This window comes from Ammospiza nelsoni, chromosome 4 (genome assembly GCF_027579445.1).
Source record: "Ammospiza nelsoni isolate bAmmNel1 chromosome 4, bAmmNel1.pri, whole genome shotgun sequence".
Lineage (NCBI taxonomy): Eukaryota > Metazoa > Chordata > Aves > Passeriformes > Passerellidae > Ammospiza > Ammospiza nelsoni.
Window position 1 is genome coordinate 14,354,178 of NC_080636.1, and position 25,737 is coordinate 14,379,914.

At 39.3% G+C, this 25,737-nt stretch overlaps 2 protein-coding genes across 11 annotated transcripts in view; both read left to right on the forward strand.

The window, feature by feature from the left end:
• Positions 1-20,373, forward strand: part of QDPR (quinoid dihydropteridine reductase) — a 383,857-nt gene extending 363,484 nt beyond the window's left edge. Inside the window, exon 9 of the transcript XR_009418259.1 lies at positions 20,127-20,373. The gene's annotated coding sequence lies outside the window, so the exon portion shown is untranslated. The remainder of the gene's footprint in view (positions 1-20,126) is intronic.
• LDB2 (LIM domain binding 2) overlaps positions 1-25,737 on the forward strand; it is a 212,914-nt gene that overhangs the window by 172,521 nt on the left and 14,656 nt on the right. The gene's annotated exons all lie outside the window — the stretch shown is intronic.

The following is a 25,737-nucleotide window of genomic DNA, read 5'->3' on the forward strand; positions in this document are numbered from 1 at the left end:
AAAATTATGGAGCAAGCCCAATAGCATTTAAAAAAGTCAGATGACAGTTTTAAACCAGACTGGAGAGTACAGTGAGCTGGTGTAGTAGTGTCCTCTTCTGCTCCTTATGACTTAGAAACAGATTTTAGTGTCTGAGTATCAGAAATTTCAGAATTCAGTGAAAAGTGGGCAATGGGAACAAAGAACAAGAGACAACAGACAGCAGAATACAAATTGGTATTTCAGCAGAGATGGCAGATCTTATCAGTGTTCTGGAGATGGTAATGGCAAGTTTTCACACAAAGAGCACTAACAGGCTCATGAGTATCAGTTAAGGAGAAAGATGTGTGTGTATGAGCACAAGCCAGTTACTGTGCTCCCTGGACATACAGACCATATAACCTTTGAAATAAAATTAAGGTCTGGGCTAATGGAAGGATGATAATCAGCAATGTGAGTCCTTGAAGCATCCATGAGTAAGAAATCAGAATGAAGTTAGGTTGGAGCAGTTTAAAATTAAAAATGTCAGAAGGGTAAAAGGGAGAAAAAGAAAGACAAAGCACTAGTGATATAAAAACAAGCTACAAGATTTGAACTAATAATGTTATTTCACAAAAGAAAAATGATGAAAAAAAATCCAAGAACACAGCCACAGGCTCTCTTTTTAGAAGACCAATTTGGACTAGTATGCAGTACAGTCATAAATAATAATAACTATTAATTAAGTTTAGGAATGAGACCTGCAGAGGTACAATTTGTATGAAGACCTGAAAATGCCCAAACCAGCTTCTTGTTCAAAGCAATGAAAACAGCAAAAAATTTTAATTAGTTGTTTAATATTGAATATCCATCAGTATTTGGTATGAATTAGTATGCAGGGAGGAGTGAATGCTCCAAAGCGGTCAAGAAATGGGCTTTAATGCAAAGCTGGTGGTTCAAACCTTTGTTCTTGGAAGGAGTTGTTTTAGAACTTAAAATATTTATTATGGAAAGCTTATGGCCACCCTAAGGTCTGATATTCATCTGGAAAGGGAATCCTGTAGCCTACCCAGTCATGTTTTATCTTCATGAAGATAATTTCTTGTCTGTCCATTGTGATATGACAAGCAACTAGCTCATATAACCTTGTAAAGTAGTTTTCTATACATAGTTACTGGTTAGGCTGCTTAGCCCCTTCCCTTCCCCTGCCACTCTTTGGATGGGAAAAACAGCATTACTGTTTATTCATCTCTGCTGGAGAGATCTTTCATGCAGCTCGAGCTAAAATTTGACTGTTCAATAGAAGGTTTTCCTTGGCCTATTGAGTTTGATCCTACTTCTAGGAAATTTCTGAAAAGCCCTTTCTTGTGTGATGTCCTGATCCTTGTGCTTATGGAGGATACCTACCCACTTTGTCACTTGATTCTGTCTGTATACTTCCATTTTATAATCTGTCTATTTAAATCTCTCTCTGTAATCTCTCCATTTTATATTCACAACAGAACCCCTAAATACCAAAATCTGACTCTAAGCAGTTAAGTACTTTAGAGACTATTAGTCTGGGTTAGATGCTGGCACACAGAAAGGTAAATTTGTCTTGTGCACCCTTGTGCTGGTGCAAGCACTGTTGGAGTCAGGTCAGGTGACTGATCTGATGAAAGAGCTAATCTAATCCTTTTCACCTAAATTATGACCACCCTTAATAGCTCCCCAAGTGCTACTTGGGCTGGGCAGAGAAGAGAGAAGCAGGATGGATTCATATCAGCTGGCTCCTGACAAAGCTGGACCTCATCTCCAAATGTGCCAACGCTGATAGAAGATTACAAGAAAGAGCCAGGGAATCCTACAGATTAAGAAGGATTCCATAGAGGTGTAAATTTCTCTTTTATTCTTCTGGATCTGGAACATTATACTGCTGGTGTCTCATGTATAACTGTTTTAAATATGTTCATTTCATTAGAGTGACCACTGACTTTCAGCCATAGATTTTAGAGCAGGCACTTGCTCAAAACAGATTACCATAATTTACAAAACTTGAATTGAAAACAAAATAAGCATAAAGAGAAAAGGTTGATTTTTTTGCACTACTTCTGAATGAAAAGCAAAATTCTATCTGTATACACACATGTATCTATATAAATGGAACACCCATTTCTGTAGTTATGCTGTGAACCATACTGTTCACTATCTTTGCAATTAATTGTCACTATTCTCCTACTGGAAACCTTCAGTTAAATTTTTCCTTCCTGTATGCACACATGCATGAATATTAGTGTCCACCATGAATGTGTAGATCTGTGCATTCCTTTTGATCTCTAAGCACACCTTTTCTTGATATTAAAGGAAATATCAACAGGTGTATCAAATTCATAAATGGAAGTCCATGATTTTGTGTTTACCCTGCTTCAGGCAGACCCATGGGACGTAATATGGAGGATTTACAGGCAGCACTAATGAGAAAAAGTGCTGAACCCCACCTGTACTGATGCCCACATAAGGCTTGTGAGCACAGGGGCCAGAGGACATTGAGACTTGACACAAGAGCTGTGTCATTCCTAGTGCTGTGTTCTGCATGGCCAGAAAGCTGTGCTGTGGTAAATATTCCTCCTACTCTGAGTTGCTTCCCCAGCCTTGTGCCTTGTTACCTTTTCTGCTTGGTGTTGCTGCCTCACGATTTCTCATAAGGAAGTTTGTTAATCAAGGATCCAGTTCAACATCCATTAGAGTCAATGGGTATATCTCCTTTGATCCAAATGTCATCTCATGGTTTTTCATTTGTTTGGAGGTATTTTATGCACATAAAATCCAATTTATTGAAATTAATTTCTCTATTCCTTTAGGCAGTTTTAGCCATGAAAATGTCACGCTTTGTGAACAGCCACAACAAATGGTTATTTGTATTGCTTTTTTGTTTTTCTTTTCTTTTCAAATTTTGTGACAAAAAAAAATTAGCTTTATTAACCACAGATTATAGTTCTGAGGTGAGCCCAAAGGAACAAATATCAGCTTGGGGATCTGATTTGAAGAAAGATTTTAAGCATAGAAAAGAATGGAGGAATACAGAAAAATAGAGCTTTCATAGCAAGACAGAGAATCTTCTCATTTTATTAATCATTCAGGCAAAACTTAGAGCTGATTTAATTAAAGGCCTGGGCACCATTTCTATCCATGATAAGATGGTTTTCCATAAAGTGAGTATGAGTCACATGAAAAAAAAACTCCACAGCTGTATTCCCTAGCTAAGATTTCATAGCATTTCTTTTATAAAGCAGAATTGGACTCAGTCATGCTGGATCAAAACCTTCAAAGAAAACACAAGCAGCACCATTTTGTCTAAACAAAAGGTGATTAGGCAGAGATCACAGTACTCTGGAGCAGACCTTGTCTCATTCTGCTACTTTGCTAGTCCAGCTGTTCAGTAATACTGCTGCGTTCCACAATGGAATATAGGTCCCATATCTACAAGATGGCAGAGGTTTCTTTCTAGAGACTTTCCAATCCAAGTAAGGAAATAGAAAAGGAAATAATTTTTTAATAGTGATATGCAAAGGAAGGAAGTAAATTTCCATCTTCTAAACACTACACCAGACCTTTTCACTGATTAACTTTTGATGTGGTATATTAGAGCTATGGTGTCATTTGAAATATTTTGGTCTATTTAATAGCAAGTCTGTATTTTATAACTATCCCAACATCATGGTGGTATTCTAGCGTATCTTGGGTACCTTACTGATTTTCTTTAGCAGTGTGTGAGATGAGATTTTCAGCCATACAAAGGACAGTATATCATATATTCTATTGCTAAGCGCTCTTGAACAATGTAACTTAAAAAATTAGTTAATTTTAGTAAAATTATTGCAGTAAAAACCAGAACATGAAATATAGCTTGCTCTTTATGATAGTTAACTGTGTAAGAATGACAAATTATTCAGAACAAAACTTATATTCTTGAAGTCTTTCAATATTATCACCAAATACCATATTCATGATACTTTTTGTTTCTTTTACACACCTTCTTAGAGTCTAATTGTATTTTGAAGGCTAATCTGGTATCTTTCTTTCTCAGTTTCTTTGAGTTTTTTCTAGTTTAGTATAAGGATAGGTTGATTCCTATAGTCTTATTCTAATATTTAGATTCCTACTATGGGCCACATTACTGCCTAAGTAACCTTACTGTTACTGTAATAAATGATAAGGAAAGCTTCTACTTTTAATCACACACATATACAAACTAGAACAACATCTTGGAAAGCAGTGACCTTTCTCCAGCGTGACATCAGTGGGTGCAAAGCATCTCGTGTCATAGTTACATGTTTAATTACCTGTAGAAATACAAGGTATGAAGACCATCAGATTAATCACAGCAGTGAAGGACACATGGACACTGTCATGGTCTGACCTCCAAGGCTTGCTCCAAAGTCTTTGCTATCAGCCCACTTCTGCTGAGGACACAGGGCCCAGTTGAGCATTTCTCAAGGCTCTTCTGAGTACAAACCCTGTTTAAAGGGAAAAGGCTGCCTTCCATATAGACCAAAAAACCCACCCCAGAGGCTTCAAGAACTGTCTTTTTCATTGACTGCTAGAGCAGAGATTAGAAATATATGAAGCAAGGGGAAACAGCAGAAACAAAATCTACCCACATAAACCAAAGCTCTGTAGCCCCCCAGGGGAACTGAGAAGGATGTTGTCTATAGAGGTGCTCTCACTTTCTGCTTTCACTGTCCTCCATCATTTCTTGCATCAAATTCTGCTGAAGACCACTTCCTTAAAGAGCAAAGGATACCAGAGAAATCATTGAAAGGGTCATAATATAAAGCATACTTCTTAAATGCTGAGTGGTTTGGGAAGATATTTAGGCTTTTTTCTTGCCTTTTCCTTTAAGTGAAATTAAAGAGGAAAACAGCTTTTTTGATACCTGCTATGAAGGCTGTTACTGGCCATTGATAATGTCTTTGTGTAAGTAGAAGTTATGATTGTTTAGTACTTCTCAAAATGGATGTATCATACTGCTTTTATTCCTAATTTATATTCTCAAGCAAACCTAAAGGGAGCTTACATTTTTAACTTCCAGTGTTTGATTTCATTGTTCAAAGTTTTATTCCTTTTTTTCGTAGTTTCTTTCTGAACAAAAATTAGATTAGAAAGAACTTCAAAGGATATCAGCTGCAAGAGGCTTGTTGATTTCAGTGGAATTATACCAGGTTATAAAAAAATCAGGTCAAAACAGGGAAAAAACTTATAGAAGTATATGCATTTAATATTCTTCAAGCTTGCTTTGACAAAGCTTTTGAAAGGTGATCTGCTTGCATTTTGCTCACCCTCATTTCTTTTAGGTTCATAAATGGATGCTTTTCCAAACAATTAGTACAGTTCATCTTTGCTCAGCTTCATACTGGTAAGGCTGGAATCCAGTTCTTGAAACAGTGTCTGAGGTTAGTTATAGATGCAGTCCAAAAGGTGATTTATTCATCTATATGTGTGATCATGGAAGGTGAGGTATAGAAAGGTGGAAACAACCATTTTGCATTGCATCTAGCATAAAGATGGTCTGTGCCTTAGGAATAAGGCAATATGGACAGATGTCATTAGCCACTTTATTCCTATCTGCAAGGGCTGTTAGAATCATCCATTTAATGACATTCAACTTTCTGCACTTTAATAAATAGGGTGTTATGAATCTAGAATAACATAGGAATTGTGATTATGCAGAAAACACTTTTGGTGATGAACAATTCAACTTCCCACTTGGGAGCGCTCAAAAACTTAAACAAAACCCCGAAGGGGTTAATCTGTCATGACATTTTTGGGTTTTTGCTTATCACATAGATATTTTTATATGAATATTAAATATTGTGTTTCCCTCAATTTAGTTGAAAAAAGCCGCCCCTATATTTTTTGGCCATTTTAGGCAGTGTGTTACTGCAGCAATGGGAAAGTCTAGAGAGTGCATCTCTCCTTGGTTATCAGTCTTAAACACCTTGAATAAATAGCATAGCATCAGGAAAACCAGATGACTTCAGCCATCCAAAAATACAAGAAAATGCATCGCCTGCAGCCTCTTGCAACTATTATAAAATAGAAATAATTATGGAGAGGGGGAAAAAGTTCAGCCGTGTACATTTACTAAAGCATATGTCCGTGTCATCATTTAAAATGTGCCTGAAAGTTCTAGCATAGTAAAGCCATTTCATATAATGAATTTTGTTATGCCTTCTCATTTTCTGTGGACTCTGAAAATCTAGATCTACCTGGACTCCCATCATCATAGTATCTCATGGGTTTGCATTTTTATTTTATCAATATTGTTGTAAAAGCTATTATATCCATTGCACAGCTGAGGAGCTGAGGATGCTTAAAAGGACATAAAGCCACACTCTGACATAGTGGCTTCACTGCAGCCTCCAGCTAGAGGCTTATCTTTTTGGATTTCATTGCTTGGGACACCACAGACATCTGTGCCACCCTAGTTTCAGCCATTCACTGTGTTTATTTTTACAGCAAAACATGAATGGTGGGAGGAGATGCCTGGCATTTTCTGGTATTCCAGAGCCCTTGCCCCAAAGTCTTGACATATGGGTCAGCATTTTGCTTAACCTGAGGGAGACAAAAGCCTCGTGTGCATACACACCAGGAACAGGCTAAAAAAATATATTGGGTGCTGTGAGCAACTTATTAAAGCAGGGCCATGATGCAACCAGGAGGGCAGGACTCCATGGGTCAAAAAAGGAGCCAGGCTGATTCAGCTGCTGGAGAGTATAGCTGACTAAAAATAAGGAGTTATCTTCTCCAGTCTGCTCTGAAGATTCATTTTTTTTTTAAATTGAAAGGTACAATTGAAATTGAACAGCAGGTAGGAGTGAATGTGCTAGTGGTTGCTCTTCTCTACATGTACACAACTTGTACTTCTGTGTGCTTAGGCCTGCCACGTCTGTCAGACTTAAAGCTCATTTGACTTTTCAAGACCCTCAGGTTTTGTCCATCTTTGTATATTAAACAGCATCTAGTGGTGTTCTTGAGTACCTGAATGCACTATCTATACTCTTTTAGAGCTGCCTACTTTGCTCACTCCCAAAGAATTCCTGGGCAGAGTTCAGGAGTTGGCATGACAGTCAGTCCCCTGCTGGAGGGGAATTTGTATGTAGGCTCCTGTCTTGTGAAGGTAGGACAGTCTCTGCCAGTTGGCCTCACTGCCAGAGAACAGTGCTGGCACATTTCATTTACTAGAGTTGCTATGTCTTAACAGTCTTAAACATGATGGTTTTTGAATTCTGAATTGTTTGAGTATGTACCAGGCTCACCTCCACCAAAGTAGGTGAAACACAGGACTTTTGTGGCTCATACTCTTGGAGTCAAATGCTTAAATGTAGGTACTTTGGGATCCCTTTTTTCTGATATTTGATTTAGTGCTACAACTGAGGTCACAGACCAAGAATGAGTTTTAAGATCAGCTCTCCTAATTTTTTTTCAGATATCTTCATCACCATTTCATTCAGCTATTTCTTCTGTATTAACAGAAACACATGCCTGTGTGTATCTTTTATTTCTGCCACTGGAAAATGCTACTATTGTTCTCCTGTGTAGTGAGATCACAGTAGGTAATAACAATTTTCCCTGTCAGCTAGCAGGAGAAATGGCATTCTCTTTTTACTCCATTCCCATATACACTTCTAGAAGTGAAAGAAACTTGTCTCACTGGAAGAGGCCTGCTGCCTGGACTCAAGGCAGGCATGTAGCAGCCAAGCAGAGTGGCCAGCTGGTGAGAATGTGTTCAACAGAACACAGTCCAGGATATGAGAACAAGTCCTGAATGCCATGGAGAACCTATAACCCTTGGAAATGTGTATCTGGTACACAAAATAGGGCTAAAAATTGAAAGAAAAAAGATTAGCAGCTCTTTCTTGAATACCTCTGGTCTTTGCATTTCTGTCTGAGCGAAGTAAGAATTTACCTTTTGATGTCTTCAGTTCATGCTGCAAAGTCAGGCAGCTCGCACAGATTAGAGGGGCTCTCCCTTTCTGAGTCACATTTTACAGCAGAACAGGTAAGGGCCAAGTGCAGGGTTGATGCATGAAACAGAAGGAACACAGCTTGACTTTCAAACTCCAAGCAAGAGCTTGCAGTACTAGCAATTAGGAAAAAGATATTTGTACATGTAAACTGCAAGTCTTATCTGGAAATCACTGAGTTAATAATCTTGGGACCTTATGATGTTTCCTTTACCAAGACACAGCAGTGTAAGGACACTGTTGTGTGAAACTTTGTACAAATCTGGTAACAGATCAGCTAGTCTGTTTTTAAAAGGAGGGAAGGAAGACTATTTATTTCCCCCCAGAGGAACTGCTACAAAGCTATTTTCCTTATCAGAAGAACACCTTTTTCCTGAATGTTATCTCTGACATTTGTTCTTTATAACCTAATGAGGGCAGGTGGAACACCATGAGAATGAGTAATTGTTGATTTGGTATAATTTTAACTTTTGTTGCAAACCTGCACATGGAGTTGGTATTTTGAGCCTTCATTTTGCTTATTGGTGACCTTGGGCTATTTTGTAGTCAATAAGAGGGGGAAAAATAGGGCTTCTCTTTACAGCTAGGCTGTTAGATGGCTCAAACTCTTGCCTAGAGACTGTGCAATGTTTCTATATAATTTTTTTTCTTTTGTGAGCAGCAGAGAGTGTTCTTGATCTTCCCAAATAAAATTTGTAATTTAGGTTCTTCTCTGAATGTTTGAATTAGACCTCTTACACATCTTGTAACAAGCACACAGTGGCCTTCCAGTTTAAGGGCCCTGCTGTGCAGAGGAGAGAGGCAGCACTGTGGCCCTGCCTGCTGACCCAATGCTCAGTAGGACTGGAAATCAACTGCATGTTGCTGCCTGGGACACAACCTGACCTTTTTTCCTTAGGAAGGGTTCCAGGAATTCCCCCAGGGACCTTTGGGCATGGTCATTCCCAGGAGATGGACTTTACCAGACATAAGGGACTGTGCAAACCTGTTACTCCACTGGTCAGTGGTATTGGCACAGGGATTGATCCTCTCTGCACTGGATGCAGAGTTGTGCTCGCAGTAAAATCCAGTGACTGGGAGAGAAGCCTGTGTGTCCTCAGATATGCCCATGCTGCACACATGGCCAGCCTGTTTTAATTTGCCTTCTTGGTACTAAAGAAGTGCGGGTGAAACCTGAGGTTAAAAACTTTCAGCACAAAAAGTAAAGCCATGAAAGGTAAGTATTTAACCTCATCTGTGCCCAGGTGCAGCCTCTTTCTAGCCTAGCATGAACCCAGTGATGTGTTAAATTCTGAATACAAAATATGAGCTTGTAGAGTATCAAAGCTCAGGGAATAGTCTGATAGACTCTCTTGAATCCTAAATGGCTGAACAACCATGGCATTTTTGCATGTCCCCCATACTTTACATGGTACTCTAGTACCAAACCCTAGATGGTGAATACCCAGTGTTGCTACTCTGCCAGGATCAGAGGACAGCTTCTATAACAGTAGGCAGAAAAACTGCTTTGGCTCAGCCTGGCAGTTAAATGACCATTCTTTGTATTTCCATCAGGAAAAGGGTTCTTCCAAAAAACACTTTCTTCTCTTCACCATACTTGACTGCTGGGAAAACCAGAAGAGTCATACACAGATCAAAAGTAATTTAAATGTAATATAGAACTAAATGTAGTTCTTTCTATTGTCATCTCTCTTGACTAGTGGCCAAAGAGATGTGGTACCCAGCTGTTATGTCATCTTGCTCATGGATGTGTAAGGGTGATCCCCAAGAGCTCATCCAAGCCTGGACCTGAGAGCCACAAGCCTCCACAGCAACATCATCCTCTGTGCCAGGATGACCCTTTCTGGGGAGCTGTGACAATCAGCAGTAATAACAGCTAAAACAAGATAGCTTTCCTTAGAGAAGCCAGCAAGAATCTGGCTCAGAACACAATCCTGAAGATGCCTTTGTCTATCAGCAAGCAGAAAACTGTCTCCAGTTGCTCTCAGAAACCACATACGGACTGTCCGTCTGTACCGTTTCTCAAGCAGCATTGGTCCCGGTTTCAGCCACACATTTCTGCCCACATGCTGCCTATTTCCTTAGTTATTTCTTGGACAGATCTCTTGCCCCACCTGTCTTGCTGTACAGCCACACAAATAGCAGTGTTTGCACAGCAGTGGGACAGCATGGTGCTGCTTTAGCTGGCATTGCCACCTAAGAAACACCAGCCTTAGTGCAGTGTGCTTTGGATCCTGTCCCTTCCCAAACCTTCCACGGGATATCTTCTGGCCTTGCTTTCCAGGAGACAGAGAGAAGGAGGAGAAAACAGTCTATGAGTACTAACATCTCTGAATTAAGGTTTTTTCTACGTAGCAGTTTATTCAACATGTGATGGACCATTCAATCACAGGCTGGATGCAAGTACTTGCACTCTTTTTAGAATAAAAGTTTAACTCATTTCTCCACTAAGCCCCAGATTAATGAAGGGCTGGGGACACTGGGGCATACTTAGAGAACATAAAAATATTGCCATAATTTTTTATGTTCTCCACACCATAAATGTTCACTTCATGGTGCACAATCCATATTGCTTTCCAGAATACCCAGACTAGGGTTCTTTTGCAGTCTGCAAAACCAATTAAAAGCTTAAAAACAAGTGGTCTGAAAGAGCATATTCCTGCTAAACCTTTACTGGTCAGTGATATCTGCAGAGTAATTTTTCCTCACTTCTTGATCAATTCACTCATACCATAATGATCTCATCCTTTTCCCATTCAAACTCAGAATGTTTTTAATGATTGGAAATCTCTGTCTCTGGCTGTGCTTTATACCCTGTGCCATTTTATAGATTTCAGGAAATTTCTTAGCAAGAGTTTCCACCTTTCATTGGAGCTAACTAAGGGGCACTTCAAGTTGTATGATTCTTCAGCAGCACCTCCCAGAGCGAACTCGCTTAGGAAGAGCAAGACAAATCAAGCAATATAGGCAAGGACATAATGCAGACAATTCACAATAACAAAGTATCTGCATTAGTCTCAAAGCAGCAATTCAGAGGAGCATAGGATTAACCAAATACTCTATATGCCAGTTCATTTGCACCATCTGCTGAACCACATATCAGAAGGTGAAAGGATAATAGACACATGGGGCTGTGGTTGAAATAGATTTGGAAAAAGAAAATTGTTTCAGAAAGCTATGAAAACAAAAACCTGGGCGCTTACAAATCTGCAGCCAGGATAGGGAAGAAAGAATGATGTCACTTTGCAGACCTCAGAGATTTGCATTTTGTTGCTTACCATTTTTTAGAAGTGGGGAAGGTTGTGGAGCTTGATATAATCTACTCTGGAGCCCAGTTCAGACAGGAATTGCTATTTAACTGTAGGAACTGTAGGAATCACAAGCATGATTCCTATTATGCAGAGAACATGAAGCACAACTTTTTCCAATGTGCATGGGTGCTGTGAGTGAGAATGTGCAAAGCTGGGGCTTGGACAGAGCCCCCAGGATACAGCCCCAGACTGTGTTTAGATGGTTTGGACATTGCAGCCCCTTGCTAAGAATCTTCTGTGTTCACCAGAGCATGTGAGAGACATTTGGAACCTTTCAGCTGATCCTCAGATCAATAATATTACTGAGAATGCTGTCCTAGAAAATGTGATCAAAAGCTGAGAAATTACTTTGTTCAGTTACTGTTGTAAAATATGTGTATTAGTCAAAAGATGATATTGGATTTCTGCATTGCCAAACACAGGAACACTAAAATAGGGAAAAAGATCCCAATATTCCAGAAGTCTGGGAAGTGCTGGTGGATCTCTCTGAAGTGTCATATGGTGTATTAGCATAAACCAACCCATTTCAAACCCTGAAAATATGTGTTTATTTCTCTTCATCAAGACTGCTTAAATATTGGAAGTTACAGTTTTTGCCTTGTAATATAAATTGCTACAAGAAATGTAAATTAATTGTTACTTATTTAATTGATAATAATTACACTTAACAATCTGTGCTGCAAAAGGTAATGGCTGTAAAAGTCAAAAGGCATTTGCACAGAACTTTAACTTGGTGATGAATGGCTTCCTTTTGTGCGATGGCACATAAGAGCTGCAAATACAGTCCCATCTTTAAAGACTTGGAAAATTCTAGTTTAACTGCCAGAAAAAAAAAAAAATTCTGTGTCTCTTCTTTTGGTGTTGAATAGGACAGTATTCTGGAAGATGATTGTAAAAATTAGAAAGGTTCCTTTAAAATGCAGTAAAAAGTAATTGTTTATTTTAAATTTCAGCTCTTATAGTGTCAGAACGCTCCAAAAATACTCATGAAAGCATCATTGATTCATAGAGATGGTGTTAAAGGACATAAGGCATCAGAATAGAGTTTAGTCTGATTTTATGTATATCACAGGCTGTTATACCTCACTGAATTACGGCCAAATTGAGCCTAGTGGCTTCAATTTCACTGAGACATAACTGGTGTTTGGCAAGAGCAGAAAGTATCCTCAGAGTACCCATTTCAAATTATGGAATTATTAGTTTCCTTATTATATAGATGGGACACAGAGTAGTTTGGGGAACCATTGAAAGGTCTTTCTGGATGCTATATGCTCTACCAAGAGGCTATTTTCTCATGGAAAAAAAAAACCAAAACACCACAGGAATCTTGAGGTCTCACTAACTCCTTCTCCATAAAACTGACTTCTCCTGACGCTAAGGGTGATAATGAGAATTTGACGATTGTTCTGTGACTTGTGAGATATTTTTGTTCCTGGCTGGAACACATTAAAAAGCTGTTTTGAAGACAGAGGATACATTACTGTGATCACACTAGCAAAAAATGTTCAAAAATCTCTCCTTGGTCTCTAAAAGTACTGAACTGCCTGAAGAAAATAGATGTGTTAGCACAGGCAAAATTACCCAAACCTAGTGCCAGAATTGAAATTCACATTGCCTTGCTCACATAAGAAAGTGTAAATTGTATTTTTTCATATAAATAAAGTTTAAAAAGCCAAATTGTAGTTGTTTTTGTGGTCAGAGTTTCCAGTGACAGGCACCATGTCTTGTGAGATTCTGAAGACAATGTGACCACTCTGAAATGAGTTGCACTGACCCCAGCAGCAGTGAGACCACTGCACACTCTCTACATGCATCAGTAATACACGGACAGTGCTATTTGCAAGAGACCACAGATATTGGCTTCCTCATCCAGTCTGTCCAATTAGTCCAGTTCCTCTTCATTATGGAAAACAAGCAGGACATTCCAGTCACCAGAGCTGTGGCTGTCACTGGGTAGATGATGTGCCCTCCCTGCATTTCCACTGACAAATGAGATTGATCTATGGCACTGAGAGCTGGCATGTAAGTGTCTGCCCATATATGAGCAGTTGGCACATATTCCCAATTCATCCCATCCCACCTCACTGTCTCCCAAACTGTCTTGGTGCCTTTGGCAGAGCAACCTGGTGAGGGTGGTTTTTGGTAAGTGTGACTGGGGCCACCCTCAGCTGGGAGAGTCAGGGCTGAGCTGTGTGCACACAAGTGCTGCACTGGCACCCTCCCTGGGGCTGGAGAATGGGCCTCACCTGCTCCATTTGGGAATATTGCACTTTGTAATGTATCCATAAGTGGTTCCATACCCATTAGCAATGTATCCTTGTGCATTGGATCATCAAGCCATATAAATTTAGAACGGCTCAGAGTAGAGCAAAATTATATTTCTGTTATATTAACAAAGCATCCATTGTGGAACTGGGGCTGACTTTGTTGTCTATGTTGGGCAATACCTGATCTGATGCTGGAATGGAGCTGGCAGATGATCCCTTGTATGCTGTGAAACATGCTGATACAAAAGTAATTGTCAAAATTTCTTGAAAAATATTGAACTGGTCAAATTAATTTCTGCCAGCACATCCCTCTGCATTACTGATACCCAGGAGTTTAACACCAGGGCTGCTGTGCTGCTGAAGCACAACCTTAGTCACACACTTTAACAGCTTTGAGAGCAGTGCTGCAGTGCAATTGGTAGCACTGATACACACACAGAAGACCTTTCTCAATATTGCTGTTACTGAGAACTTTAAATGAATGGATGCATTTGAAAGACTTCCCAGAAAATACATTTCCTTTTCAGCTGGCAGCTCAGTTATTCATCTAAGTAGTCTGTGGATTAAGTAATTTGACACATTTCTTTTGTGAAACAATTGTGTGTTATTTGCTCTCTCCTTTTTCCATCTCACCTGTACAACTAACCCAGAATTTCAACACAGATATTTCAGGCACACGCCAGGACCAGCCAGCAGCCACCCCAAGTAGTGTGTGATGGTTCTGGTAGCCACTACAGAGCCCATAAATGGGTTCACAAACCAGGGAGGGAAAACCAGAAACAGGGAAAGGGTTAAGAATGTTGTTTTTTCCTATTTGCTTATTAGCTCAGTTCTTGGCATAAATCTCTCTGGACACGGACAAAGAGGGAGCACAGATTTTAGTTATTTCATGTCTGGGAAGATTAGTGCAGGGAGGTCAGATTGAGGTACAGCATCATGTATTATAACACAGCAGAAGGATCTGGTATCTAATTTATTAAGTGACCAGCAGATTGGACATCCTGATTTTTCTATGTGTGTAGGAACTCAGTTTGTTGCTACTGTTAGTACTTTATCTTTCTGTTTATGCTGTGCTGCAGGGTGGGGTGGGTGGGAAGAGGCTGGACTCTCCCCATTCAGATGCAGTTGCCATGTCCTGGCACTTTCCCTGGGGATGTGTTTCCCTGGGGCTGATTTTCCCAGCACAGACACTCAGACCACGAGCACCCTGAGCAGGTGGTGTAAGGCAGTGCCAGCGTCCCCACACAATGTCCCCCACAATATCCCCCACAATGTCCCCCACAATGTCCCCACAGCACTGCAAGAAGCAGCCGTTCTGGCAAGCAGAGGCCACACGTGCTATTGTGTTTTACCTCCACCTGATCATCATATCCACCCACCTAAAATTCCATCTCTGTTTTCTATATAGATCCTGACAGAACAGCTCAAGTACACTGTGTACAGTCAGAGGACAAGTATTGATTTTGCTGTACCTGAATAAAATTCTTAACAGAAAAACAAAGCTAATGTTGGTGTTTCAGTGTTCCTCTCTTTTGACTTCTGTGCGTGGGTTTCTGTTCTCACCATATAGCATTTGATCCATGCAAGGTGCACAGTCAGACCCTGATTTTTAAGATGTGCACGACCCAGGCTCTGATCTGTGCAGGCACAATTTCAGAGCCAGTAAATAATTTTGTCTATGTTTTATTGCCTGTATTTAACTGAAGTGCAAAGCAATAATTTCCTTCCCACCGACAAATCAGCGAATCAGATAGACAGCTATTACATTTTTCTGGTGTAATTATGAAGAACCATACCCTTCCACACCAGCATTGCCTAAAAGTTAAAATGTGTAGTTTATTTGCACTTCACTGAGTCAAAGGACAACTAGCCTGATCTGAAGTGTATCCTTATTTGTTTTGAAGATGTTGCTGTGAATCAAGGTTATTAAGGCATTATTTTAATAGTAGGTATAGTATACATTAGTTGTGTTGCTAATTATATTGTCATGAAAACATTTGAAGCCTTATTAATGCACACACCATCAATACTTAAAAGCATCATTGCCTGATGATGATAATACAGCTTCACTAGTGGATGATCTATGACTGCAAGCATTAAATACTCCCTACTTTAAAGTCATTAATCCCTACTTTCTTCGAATACATTTAATTAAAAAGTTCCATTTCCCAGTAATTGCTGTTTTTATATAACCCCAAAATGGAATTTTATTTAGGCACAAGGTCTTTTATATAAACATCCATCTGTCCACAGCATAGCAGTGCTGGGACAAGTTTTGTGGATTGGGTGAGAAGTGAAGAGATTACAGAAGACTCTGTGTCCCTGTAAGAACTGTGAACTTTTGTCCTCTGTGTAACAGCTTTGGATCATTTTTGCTTTCAGAATTTTGGTGCCAAACAAGGAACTGCAGACTCAATAGCAGAGAAAATCATGAAACAATGGGTTTATGCCTACTGGAGTTGCAATATTACTTTATAAAAAAGCTCCTTCCTTATTCCTTTTTCTTTTCTATGTCAAGGTTTGCACTGCAAAGTGTCCTCCTTTCCAGTTGAACACAGAATTAAGCAAACTTCAACTGCATGTATAAAAATGCACATATGTATGTATATCTATATCTATATCTATATCTATATCTATATATCTATATCTATCTATCTATAGATACATATAGAGATATATCTATCTTCTCTATGCTTCAGACTGAGAGATATCACTAATAAAAAGAAAATATGTTGGTATTAATAAGGTTGGCATTCAAAAAGTATGAAATAAATGCACAGAAGTTTGTCAGCTTATTAAACATTCCATTACAAGTGGTGTTTTTACTTTCATTGCCCTAACATCTAACCACAGTTCACTGGCTAAAGGCCAAGGTAGCTTTTGCACTGGCACATTACCATGCAGTGTACTTCTGTACTTCTCTTCCATTTATTAATGCTGCAGACTTCCTACAATTCATGCTAAAAATAGAACTGGTTATGTGAAAAACACTGCATTTGTGCTTGAGCTGCAGTATAGAAACAAGAGGATTTTATATGGATGGGGGAAGAGATTCATGACACAGAAGAGCTAGCTGGTTATATTCTGGAAAAAGCTTTCTTTTTTCATGGTTGTAAATAAAATTAGAGTTGCTATGTACACGTTAGTCTGAGGGATGAATCACAGTTGTTGTATTGCCTCAGTCTGTATGAATCTTTATGTGTATCTTTTGTATGAAAGGGAGATGATTTCTTGTACACGGAAACCTGAAAATAGAGAAATGTATGGAAGAGAATTTGCAAAATCAAAGGTGAATGTGATGTTTTGTTTTTCAGTATAGAGACTGTCTTCGTCTGTGGCACGTGTTTTGAAGTAGCCAAAAAAATTATATGCAAATGAAAAACTTCAACCTCGCCACTAAATGTTTGGACTTGCATTTTGGCCAGGCATAGCTTCTCCTATTGTTCTGCTTTCAGTAACTTTTAGTCAGCATTTGCTGTCTACAGACCACCACAAAAACATTTCCAAACTTATTTCCAAGCTGTAATACAGCTGCACACTAAAAATTGTCAGCATTCAAATGCAGTCCTTACACTCTTGATCTTTTTTATAATGCTGTGATTTGTTTTGAATCAACAGTAGTTTGAACAAGACAAACAACATCCCAGATTCCATCTGAACCTAAGGCAGCTGCCAGGGACACAGGTGAAGAGTGATAGTGGATGTATTTCATAGTCAAAATGAAAAGTGGCAAAACTGATAAGGTCTCATTGTTGCACAAACAGAAAAAGCTAACAGTTTGCATATCAGAAATATCAGGTGTTAGGATTTGACTGAGAACTGCTGAATAGGAGCTTGTTTGCCTTTGGAGAAATAGAAAGGAAGGAAATGTCATGCAGCAACCTGACACGTGGTAGTGGTGGGAGATGGCAAACAAGGAAATAGACCTTTCCCATGCTGCTTCCGACAGATACTGCTTGGGCTGGCTGGGATGGTGCATCATTAAGGAATTCTGATTATTAAATATCTGTGCTTGGCAAAGAATAAGAGAGCAATAAACCTCTCTTAAGTGCATGACAGTCTCCAAAGTCACCCTTGTTTTGTTCTTTTCTTGGTTCTGTGTAAGAAATAAAATTGGTGATCCTGTTAGAAGCAGAGGCAATAATATTGAAATGAGAACAAATTGTAAGCTGTGTGATTTTTGAACTATCTAGAGAAAATGAAATTAAGAAAGTTTTCAAATGCCATGTGCTTTTCACCAGGCCACTGAAACATAGTGAGATAAAGCAATAGCTACTGTGTTTCTCTGTCAATTCATAACCTATAATTGGACTTAAAAAAGGACGTATTAGTTCACAGGACAAAGCTTAAGTAAAAAAATTTGGTGCAAAGTGCTTAGTTCCTCCTCTTAATTACTACAGACCAGCCTTAAACCTTACCTAACAGTGGAACTCCATCCAAATCTAGTATAGACTGAAATTATTGAATCTGCTCCAATTTACATTAAAATTTAATTTTGTCCTGACAAGCTCTCTGAAATTGATACTCACTGCAATAGAGTGCAGTATAAAAGATCATATCATGCAGTCAACATGATGCACTTTGCAATGTAATTTAACACTAATGTTAAATTAAATTACAAAGATAAATTTTATGGTCTCTCTTAAAATCATTTAAGAGCTTAATTCTTATCTGAGATGTGTAAGGCACAAATCTTTCCTATTGATCACTGACTATACAGATAATTGTGAGAGAATAATCACAAAATATGATGGGTTGTCCAAGGCTTTTCTTTATGATACAGACTTGTTATTTGATGTGTTAGTCCTTTATTGCAACTAGGACCTCTGCTGAAGGAAAAGGCTCAAGCAGGTTGTCCTCATTGAAGAAAACACTGATCTGTACAGTTTGGATGAGGCCAAATTGCATAATAAAGAAGATTTAGACAATGTTAAACTAGATTTGGAAGATTCAGATTGTAGATTTTCACAGCCCTCAGAACTAAGCCCATTAGGAGGAAGATGAGACTCATCCTAATTTTCATTAGCTGAAAATACCTACAGCAACTGGATGCAGTTTGCCCCTGCCACTGGGATTCCAGGAATATCTACTTATGTTATTAAAACCAAGTGCCCTTACTTTCATTTGTCATCAAGGGAAGGGAAAGGAGGCAGATAACCTTCACTATTCACTTTGGTGTAGGAAGAACTGTGAGCTCAGCTGGTGGAAACAAAATTAAAAGTCCATAAGCCTTGTGTGATGCTGTTGAAGGAAGGGATTTTCAAAACATCTCCCCATTGTACAGGAGGTGAATAGGAAAAAGAGCATTTGCTGAGAGGACATTCTTTTAATGTCTGGGTAATGACAGGAAGAGTTTAAAGTTGCAAAGTTCTTGCACAGAATCAAAAAAAAATAGAAATAATAGAAATAATTTTTAAAAACTTCAAAGAGAAGCAAAACTACAAACAGTGGACCTCCTTTCTAAGCCCTTTCTAAACAATGGATCTTAAATAAAAAGATTAAGCAAAATCACAAGGAAAAACCTTTCAGAGTTTGAGAGAAAAGGGTTATCAAATAGTTGCAGCAATGACTGAGAGCCCTAAAATAATTTTTTTAATGCTTAAGAGTATTCTGAAGCAGAATTCCTTCCAGCACATGCTGTAATGATAAGCATACTGACTAAAGTGATAACTAAATCAGGGGTATGTCAAAGTCATCTCCATAAATGCACTCAGCTTCCCCTTGGACAAGGAAAGGAGAGCACATCTGTCCAGTTCAACATTCATTATGTGGCATCTTGAAGGTGATTCACACCACTCATTACTTAGAAACTGAAGATGTCACTAAAACTGATCATCTCCACTGTAAGAAATGCTTCGTTCAGTATGATGTGATGCTAAGTAGGCCCTCAAATTTGGTTCTTTTCAGGGAAGAATGGGCTCAGCTACCTGCAGTTCAGCAGCAGCTCTGCAGGAGCAGGGACATGGACAGCAATGGTTCTGGGACTGCTGAAGGCAGAGCCCTTCTGCCAGCCTGGGCACGCTGCAGGGAGTGAGGAACCTGCAGTCCTTGCGGGGGTGCAAGGAGGGAGGCAGGAACTTTCTCTGCTGTAAAGGAGGTTGGGTTCCCTGCTGACCAGGTGCACAGTTTTGATGGTGCCACCACAAGGAAAGGCAGAATTAATAGCCACAAGATCTAACAAAGTTTCCATCGCCGCCTGAATTGCTCCAGAGTGCATGGAGGAGAGGACAGTGGTGGAAGTTGTTATCTAGCTGATATGCAAAGGAGAGAGAGGAGAGGAGAGGAGAGGAGAGGAGAGGAGAGGAGAGGAGAGGAGAGGAGAGGAGAGGAGAGGAGAGGAGAGGAGAGGAGAGGAGAGGAGAGGAGAGGAGAGGAGAGGAGAGGAGAGGAGAGGAGAGGAGAGGAGAGGAGAGGAGAGGAGAGGAGAGGAGAGGAGAGGAGAGGAGAGGAGAGGAGAGGAGAGGAGAGGAGAGGAGAGGAGAGGAGAGGAGAGGAGAGGAGAGGAGAGGAGAGGAGAGGAGAGGAGAGGAGAGGAGAGGAGAGGAGAGGAAAAGAAAAGAAAAGAAAAGAAAAGAAAAGAAAAGAAAAGAAAAGAAAAGAAAAGAAAAGAAAAGAAAAGAAAAGAAAAGAAAAGAAAAGAAAAGAAAAGAAAAGAAAAGAAAAGAAAAGAAAAGAAAAGAAAAGAAAAGAAAAGAAAAGAAAAGAAAAGAAAAGAAAAGAAAAGAAAAGAAAAGAAAAAAGAAAAGAAAAGAAAAGAAAAGAAAAAAAAAGAAAAAAAAGAAAAGAAAAAAGAAAAAAAAAAGAAAAGAAAAGAAAAGAAAAGAAAGAAAATGGAGGGGAGGAAGAGATTAAATTGGGGTGCAACACTCTAACTGGAATTAGCTGCAGTGCTGGTGATGGCTGTGCTGTGTTAAGATCTGTTTCATATCCACTCATAGTTATTTGCCTGAAAAAAAACATGTTTTTCAAGCTTAGTCTTACCTGAAATGAATGCTGCTTCTTTCCATTATCACTGTTGCTGGGAATTGAAATGGCTGCAGATACAGAACAGTGTAAAAACATGATGAGCTATGTAGCTTGGGAGCAATTGAGCAGCTGAATACTGCATTATTGAGAAATCATTCGCTACCTCTGGGTGTTAGTGAGAAACTGGAGAGTCCTAGACTGGCATTCAGGGCATAGCATAGGATGAATAAACATTGCTGAGTGCTGAGTATTTGCTAGTGAATCCAGCATGGAGCTTCAGCAGTTGTGTGTGTCATCCCACTGCTTCCTCCAGGGCTGGCAACACACACAAAAGGAACAGTGAATGCCAGGACCCTTGTGGCAGGATTGTTTCCTAAAAAACCAAGTTATCAATGAAATTAATGAAACATTTTATATCATGTGCAGCAGGCAAAACAGCCATATTTTCAAGTGTCAGTGTGTGAGAACCATTTAAATATATATCAGTAGTCCTCAAGGGACTTGTAGATAGGTGCATGAAACTGTTATTTTTATGTGCATACCTGTATATTGCCAAATTATTCCTGGCATAGTATTTTACCTCCTATCTAGTTAAGATAGGAATCTCTTTAGAACAAGGTGCTCGGTATTTTGTAAAATATATATATATATATATCTGTCATTGTACAAATAATAAGCTGTAGATGCAAATGATCACTAATATTGTGAGCTAGGAATTCTAATCCCTAGTTCTTAGGTGATTGCAAGTACAAATGTTTCTTGACTCAGCATGGTGTCACAAAACATGGAACCTTCTCCCATGCTGAGTGGGGGTTATTAAGTATATCCTAGACCCTGTAAATCTCAGGTTATGGAATTCGTCCCAGAATCTGCTTTTGCAATGGTATTGTGCTGCAGAAATTCATCCTGTATTTTTTAAAGCTAACATAAAATATCCATTCCATATGGTTTTGGAGCTGTACTTAAAATATGAGCCAAGTTCAACCTGATGCAGTGCTGTCTTGCTGAGCCCTGAGCTAATCTAAAGCAATTTCTTTCAGAGGTGTGATCCCATTCATGTCTATGAGATTTTAAGTCAAAGCCTAAAGAAAGTATTTTTAGTAACAGCTTTGAAACATTTTCATTACTATCTGTTTAAATAAAATGTCTTTAATTTAGGAGTAAATACAGTAAACATGCCTATACCATAATTCCAAGCAGTTTCCCACCTCCTTGTAGATTTCAAAATTCCTATTGTTTCCTACCTATGTAGCAAACCCAAGGACTTCAGTCTGTTTATACACAGCCAATTTAAAAAATCTTTGGCACAGAAGGAATTGGAAATATAGAGAGAACAGTAGTCACAGTAAACAAGCTAGGGATTACTCTGTGGTATTGGACTACTTAAGCTATTGAGGTTAAGAGCTGGCTTTTCATTCTGTCCCAAAGATCATCTAAGGTTTCACTAAAATAAATGACCCCGTGCAGACTGGATTTTGAATATACAGGTTAAAATGACTGGGTTTATAATTTAAGTTGAAGCATTTACTGTATTTGCTGCTTGCTACACTAACTACTGTAAAAATTGAACATTTATTTATTCCATGTATGTCATTACATGGGGTGTACAATGAACATTTATTAGTTCCACATCTCAGCAGGAGTGCACAGTGGCTCTTCAAAAAGGGAAAGCAGGCAGCAAGAATAGTAAGGTTGAGTGATGGCAATCTCAAAACCTCTTCTTTTGGCTTAAAGTTTGCCTTTCAGGGAAGGACCATGGATATAGCTGATCCACTGAAATGCATTGATGGGAGAGACCTGTATTTGACTTGGGCAAGAGCTTAAAACAAAGCCAAAGCATTCCCCCCCCTTACAAAACAAGTATGTAAAAAACCACCTAATTTCTTTCAGTTCATAAAAACCCCAAAACATTTCTCATTTATATCTTCATGTTTTTAGTGGAAAACAAAGATGGTTTTTAAGATGAAAATGTTCTGTATTCACATGTGATCCTTAAAAAACACATGCTATTTTGAGCAGTGAATTGCAAGCCGGCCAGTGAAAGAAGCAGCAATATGTTCCTAGGAAATTTTCATTCCTCCCTCTGTTCTGCAGGGGAATGAAACTTACATTAATTCTGAAAAACAAGCATGAGCAGAGAAATTTAAAATCAGCCATCAGCTTTCTCTGTTTCTAACTCCAGAAATGAACTGTATTGAGGACTGCAGCAATGCTTTCCTGTTTCAGTGCCATGCTGCTAGGGGTACAGGGAACTCATAGAGGGGTTTGAAACCATTCAAGGAAGACAAACTTCCAGGTATAGCTCTTTTACAAGAAAAAACATCCCTAGTGTGTCCCCTTCCTCACTGCAGGTGTGTCAGTAACATATTGTGGACATGTGTACCTGTGGATGGACATAAAACAGTGGATGTGGATGTGCAGAGACATTTCAGTTCTTTTCAGAAATCCTGCCCCTCTGAAGAAATGGGACTTTTCCCAGGGAAATGCCCTGGGGCCAGAATTTCTCTAGCAGCATGAACGGGAGTTGTTTTCTCTAGAGCACATAGAGGGTGTCCAGAGGGAAGACTGCATTTCAGTGTACAAATAAAATGTTGTTTTGTTTAGATTTGTTGGTTGATAACTCAGAGCCTTTGTGGAGGATAAAAAATGAGCTCTAAAAGAACACTGAACCTCTTCAAGGCTGCACATTGTATTCCAGGTATACCTTCACTGTCAACATCCTACCTGAATATTAGCCAATGATTAATACTCCCATTCAAATGGGGGTTTTCTCACTTTTAGGAAGGGCTGTAAATCAACATGAGCTCTGAATATGCAACAGTTTCTATAATTTTCAAGTGATTAATACAGGCATTTGACCAGGAGAAGTTTCAAGCATCAAAGAGTTAAAACTACATTTCAGTAGAACTTCAGGGAACACTCTCATTGCTGCCTGGTTCCTTGCTGGCTCATTCAGAAAAACTAATGTTACATTATACATTTACATTCTTAAATGTCATCTACATGAAAAATTTTAGCTATTTCCATTTTTTAAATTGTAGTTAGTGAAACTTTTATGTAATCCAGACAAAATAGGCAGCCATAGGAAGAGAGTTAAAACTTGCTTGTTTTGGTAGACCGTGGGACTTGTTGGCCACCCGCCTTACTGACCAGATATGTTTCCTGATTTAAAGAAGCTGCCTGGGCGATTATGTAGTGTCACCAACTAAATACGGCAAGGCTGGAGGCTCACCGATTTCTCTTTAAAATGCAAAAAGCGCTGAGAAGCGAAGGGCTGCCGCTCCTTTGCGCGGCGGAGCGCGTTGGCTGGGGCGGCTCTGCCACCTGCAGCTCAGCGCCGGCAGCGCCGCAGCCCCGACCGAAAACGCTCCCGAGCAAGGGCTGCAGGAGCAGGGAACCGCTACTGGCATTGGGAATGTAATGCCTGAGCTCATGGTATGCGAAAGGTAAAAGAGAGCTTTCACATCGGTGCTTCTTGCTATATTCGCTGCTTCCAGAAAGAGCATCTGTTCTCCGAATAGTATAAAAACCCAGCATTAGAACAAAAATCATAAGGATCATAAGGCTAAAACTATTCTTGGTGTGACTGGACTGATCTCAGAGCTGAATATGACCCCTTACTGATGAAGGCCAGTTTGGGCTCTGCTGATATCTGAGGTATTACAGGAAATTATGTGTGGATCCATATTCTCAGAACCCTTTAACTCTGTCTGCAGTGCCACCACTATCTCCTCATATAACTCCCTTCTTGAAAAACACTGGGGTTTGAAACCTGTAAATGCTAGTTTTCTCCTCCAAAAAAATTCATTAAAAATAAATCCAAATCTTTCAGATGTGTTTTACTAACACAAAAAACCCCCCAAAAACAAACAAAAAAAAAAACCAACTCAAAAGCAAACATTATTATGTTCCCTATTTTCATTTCCCTCAGCCCCAAGGGTATAGCATTACCACTTTGTCAAGTTGGACCCAAGCCCTCTAGCTGATGAATTATCCATAGGATCCATATGGAAGTCCAGGAAAGTCCCTGACAGTGTATATAGTACCAAACCATGTGCATGGGTGTGCACTGGACACCCACAAATGCAGGCTGCTCATGCCAGTGATCCCTCAGAGTGAAGCACTGTGCTCATCCCCAGAGCTGCCTCCACCTCACAGCTCTGACAGTGAAACAGCAATGGCTCTGAGCAATGGTCAGACATCAACACAACAAGCTCAAGATAGCTAGAAACTAATTTTAATTATATTAGGTTACTAGGCATGATGTGGAGTTCTTTCAGTGGGTTTTAGTACTGCAGAGGGAAAGTACATAATCTATTATGATACACATTTTTCCAAATACATTTTAAAAGCTAAAACAAACATAGTTTTTTTCTTTGAACTTTAGGCTTTGTTCAACTGCACACACAATTAAGACATTCTAGTGCCTGTGACATCCACAAGGAGCTTTGTGTCCTTCTGGGACAGCAAGGCGATCTGGTGGATCAGATCCAGCATCATCTGGGGCATTTCAGCTGGCACTAGACACCTGTGCACAGGCATATGGATCCCACCTCTCGTGCTGCCTAAGTGTGGAACTCAGAAATATCTCTCTTGTCAAGCATTGCCATTAAAGGTTCTGTATTCCTAGGAATGTAGAAATTATTTCTGCAATCATACATCGTCACTGCAGTAAATTCTTGAAGTCTTTAGGCTATTTTCTTGGGTGACTGATTTCAAGCTGTGAAGAAACTGCTTGTAGAAGAGATTGGTTTTGTTGGCATCCCAAATATTATTAATATAGTACTGTAGTAAAAACTTGTACATTTTGGTATTATCCGGTGCTTGAAAAAATGTTAAAATGGATGTTGTGAAAAAATCTCACAGAGGGAGACTAGATGATCTGTGGGGAATAGACAGTTTAGGCCTCAGGCTTCTACAAGCCAATGAATGAAGGAGAATAAAACATTCCATTAGCTTTGTTTTAAGAACTCACTCTGTCAACCCAGCCTGCCAGGTTACCTGCTCACCATTGTTTAAAGACAGCAGGTGGTTTTGGCCAATCAAGCTTTTAAATGCATCTTGTCCCCACATTTTTAAACTGGCTCTTTTGGAAAAAAAAAAAAAAAAACAAGTTACTGATTGTCAATGACAAGTTCTTTGGACTTAAGATAATTGGAGCACAATCATTTCCTCTTTCAAGGATTTGATTTTGAGTTACTTTAGATTTCAAGTAGGTCTCAAAGGTCA